General features: G+C 34.2%; 1 long non-coding RNA gene across 1 annotated transcript; it reads left to right on the plus strand.

The window, feature by feature from the left end:
• The first annotated feature begins 427 nt into the window (after positions 1-427).
• LOC120273354 lies at positions 428-2,650 on the plus strand. The gene is made up of 4 exons (XR_005540506.1): positions 428-586; positions 1,639-1,751; positions 1,889-2,016; positions 2,571-2,650. It is a non-coding gene; the product is annotated as an uncharacterized LOC120273354 (long non-coding RNA).
• Positions 2,651-4,133: the final 1,483 nt, after the last annotated feature.

Genomic DNA, 4,133 nt, shown 5'->3' on the forward strand with positions numbered 1-4,133 from the left:
ACACTACACCATTTTTTGGGTTGAGAGGCAGTTAAATAGAAGGGGTTTTAAAAAATCACCTCTATAATAAAATATAATATATTTTTTTATGTTTTTAGAGCCGGTTTAGTTAAACCCCTCTATATTAATTTTATTTTAAAAAATAATAAAAAAACCCCTCTCTCTCTCTCTCTCTCTCTCTCTCTCTCTCTCTCTGATTCCACCACCCTCCCTCGCACCCTAATTCCACCGCCCTCTCTTTGTGCCCCTCTCCAAACCCTTTCCTCCCCCTCTTCATGGCTGGGTGAAGGCATCGCCGGCATCCAACGCAATGCATCCGCTCTGGTTTGCGCCATCAATCTCTCCTAATCCTCTTTTTCCCTCTATCCAAAACCTTAATTCTTCGATGGTGTTGATGGATCCTGAGTTTCTCCTTTCTAGGATTCGAATAATTTAGGAGGAGATGAAGATGTGGGCATTGGAATCCATGGTGCTGCTTCTGATCTTGATTTTCTCCAATGTTTTGGGATCCAAAGGCATGGGGTTCAATCTTAGTATGGATGTTTTCATTTATGGTCCGGCGATCTGGCTCTCCGATGGTGTCAATGTAGGTAACTTTGTAGGTTTCCTTAATGTATCATCGTATGTAAGGTTTGGGAGGGTGTTAATTTGATTGGGATTTTCGTCTATCCTATGGTGCTTTTTAAGATCCCCATGTTCAATGAGAAAGAGGTAAGAGGAATTAGAATTGGGGTTTTTATTATGATAATAAAATTAAGTGAATGGGAGTTCGATTTGGATTTGAAGGTGTATAAGCTGTCAATTGGAGCTGTTTGTGGATTGGCATGGCCGCCAGATGATTCCACAGACCAATTGTCAAGGTACCTCATGCTCAAATTAATTACATTTACTAATTTGCTTGAACTTTGTATTGTTGTAGAAATTTTACTGAATTGAAGAGGTGTGGTGTAATGGAACCAATCTTCCTACTCTTTTGGACGTGCTTAATTCTAGGCTAGTTTCTATTTTGCAATATTATTTGTTACACAGTTAGTAGTGATGGATTTGAAATTATGTGAGAGATTATTTGCATTGTTGTTTGGGTTCATCCATTTGTTTTTCAAGAGGCTTATTTTACTCTCTTTCCATTATAGTTCACTGTTCCCTTTATTAAAAGTTGTTTGGCTTGGCTCTGAAAATTTCACCCCAAGTCATTTTAGAATTGCCGTAACATATGATCATGCTGCTTAGTCTCTCTTATTTGGTGAAACTATGTTTTTGGGCTGTTCAACTTTCCTTGTATGATTTTTATTGTAGGCATGTATCCTTTCAGATTGAGAGAGAGTCATGACTTGGACATGGTACAATGACGAAAGAAATAGATGGGAAATTGATCCAATGGCAGTTCCTTTTGTTATTTTTTCCTTTTGTTATTTTAAAGAAACTAATTGAAAGTGCTCGCATTAGGCATGACAGGGTTGCCATGTATATTGCACTTAAGGGCGATGATAAGGAATATCTTGTTGATATCAATGACTTTGCTTATCTATATTTAAAGCAAGCTAGTTTTTGTTCATATGTTTCATTTATCTTGTTTTTGATTCTGATAATTTGCTTCTTATCTTTTTCCTTTTCTCATACATGTGAGGATTGATGCAGGAACTCAATCTACTCTTTGAAGATTTTGGAGGCTTTGATGGTCTCTATACTAAAATATATTTAGTATGGTGACCATTGGTTTTCCTCTTATAGAGCTTTTTATTGCGAAGCCGGTAAAGAAAAGACAAACATGCAAAAATATATTTCTTTAGTTCTTTTACATAAGATAAGCTCTTCTTTTGCATATTCAGGGTCTTATTTTTGAAAATGATGGACTTATCCATCAACTTTTTATTTGTCTATGTTCTAGGTAAGGTTGAGCTTAGGAATGGTATGGCCTGAAGAAGTAGATCAAGCTGTTGGTTCAACATGGTTCTGGAAATGGCAGTCAGAAGCTGAAATGAATTACAAAGCTAGAAAAAGAGATACCATCCGATGGTACCATTTTTTGTTTTATAAGAAACATGATTTATGGTTTTGTTATATTTAATGTGCTATGCTACCTGACCAGAAAGTACCAACGCTTCTTGATTATAGACCTTGGCGCAAGGATCCAAATTTATGGAAATTAAGAAGATTTGTAAACATTTTTCTTCCTTTTACGTTCATTGTTGTTCTCTCATACCTTAGATGAGCTATGCTATATGTAATAATGGGTGTAAAAAGTTCATTTCACTTACAAGTGAAATTATTAAAAAAAAAACTCCATGAAGTTAAATATCAAGATTGATTGGAAATTGGTATTTACTGACCTACTACTGTGGTCATTGTATTCTGTCCAGCATTGTTTCATTGTTTAATGCCCTAGGTAGTTGAATTCATCTTTTAATTTTTTTTTGTTTTCACTTGCATTATGAAATCGAACATTAATTGGGTCTACTACTTGATTTCCCATGTTTTATTATAATCAGGTAGCCATTTATGTGTATTAAATCTTCAATTTCTTGGTGGAGTTCGAGCTAATTTTATGCCTTCATTATGTCTATCTGCAGAAAACCTATCGTCAGTTTCAATTTAGCAGAAGAATTAGTAGGAAAAAGGAGGGCACTGATCCGATAAGGTCAGCTTTTGATCAGATAAAGGTATGATAGTGACAGTAGCTTAATATTTGATCGTGGTATCATGGTTTTCTCTATTTAGAACTAATCATAAGTTTCACTGAAATCAATGATATTGTGACTTGTTTACAAAATCCCACAGCTTTCCAGGAAAATGGAGCTCATGCACCTTGGATATGGTTATCTCAGTCATCCTTATTGAGCATATTTGCTTAATCATTCTAGGCATCATTTTGTCTTGTGCTTAAATAAACATACAACAGTTTTTCTGCTCACTTTTTGTCCCTATTTCTTCCATGTTGTCTTCCTGCAAATTTGTGTTTGCATGTGAGATATCACTAACCTCAAAGAATAAATCCATATTAGGTTTTTTAAGCAGGCTAGATTCCATGTGGAGCTTGTGCAAAATTTAACTAGTATAATACTTGAGTTATGCATCAAGCTTCCTTATTTATTTATTTATTTATTTATTTATTTTGGTTGTTGTTAGTATATTGCTTGAGTTATGCATCTGGCTTCATAGGAGCAATGTCACACTCATATTTACCTGATGCATATCATTTAACCGCATCCTATAGTATTGTTAAATTTACATCTAATGGGTATTGTCATACTAGGCACATTGCCAAATAGTATTAAACAGTGTCAAATATTTTAAAAAAAACATAACTCTTTATATGATGACATAACTGCTATCATTAAATCTTTAAAAAAGCATACATATACATAGAGAAGGTACTAAGAGTTATATATATGAATAATAATAGTATAATAATTAAACTAGTAGATCAATATATACTATATAACATCAATTTATATTAAGTAGAAATTTTGAAGTGCCTAAGATGACCCTGACAACATCCCTGTATGTTCTATTCCGAATATGGCCGAGTTTGGAGTCGGTGACCAATAACAATCAGTGAGAAGTAAGGACTATATCATGGTGACTGCTGCAAAGAACACCATTGCCAGAGGACCGGCTATCCATACAAGCTGTGTTGTACTCCATGCAAATGATAAAACACCAGAACTAATCACTGCAGTTATTATGTGTGTTGTTGCAGCCTTTAAAGTCCCTGCTAATCAAACATATATATATCAAATTAAGATAGCAATAAATTAAGTTCATGATGTACTAATAATAATATAGATTAAACAACTTAATTATCAGTTATATGTATTTCTGCATCTTGATCATATGGTGTTTCTGGGAGCTCTGGTAGTAATGGAGTGTTTCCATCTCTTCATGGGGTTAGCCACAATTGGGTTGTAGTCAGTTTATTCTTTTCAATTATTATCAGTTGATAGTAGAGGCACAACAAATATTCACAATGGCATCTACATGATTACAAACTTTCGAGGGATGTGCAATTGCATGGGTTTAGAGTACCACCAAACAAAAGGCTACATTTAGTTATATAAACTTTTATATAAAAATGACTATGAAAAACAATATATTAGAGAAAGAACTTCAGTTTGCAGGGAATGTTTATTTTC

Source organism: Dioscorea cayenensis, chromosome 12, assembly GCF_009730915.1.
Source record: "Dioscorea cayenensis subsp. rotundata cultivar TDr96_F1 chromosome 12, TDr96_F1_v2_PseudoChromosome.rev07_lg8_w22 25.fasta, whole genome shotgun sequence".
Taxonomy (NCBI): Eukaryota; Viridiplantae; Streptophyta; class Magnoliopsida; order Dioscoreales; family Dioscoreaceae; genus Dioscorea; species Dioscorea cayenensis.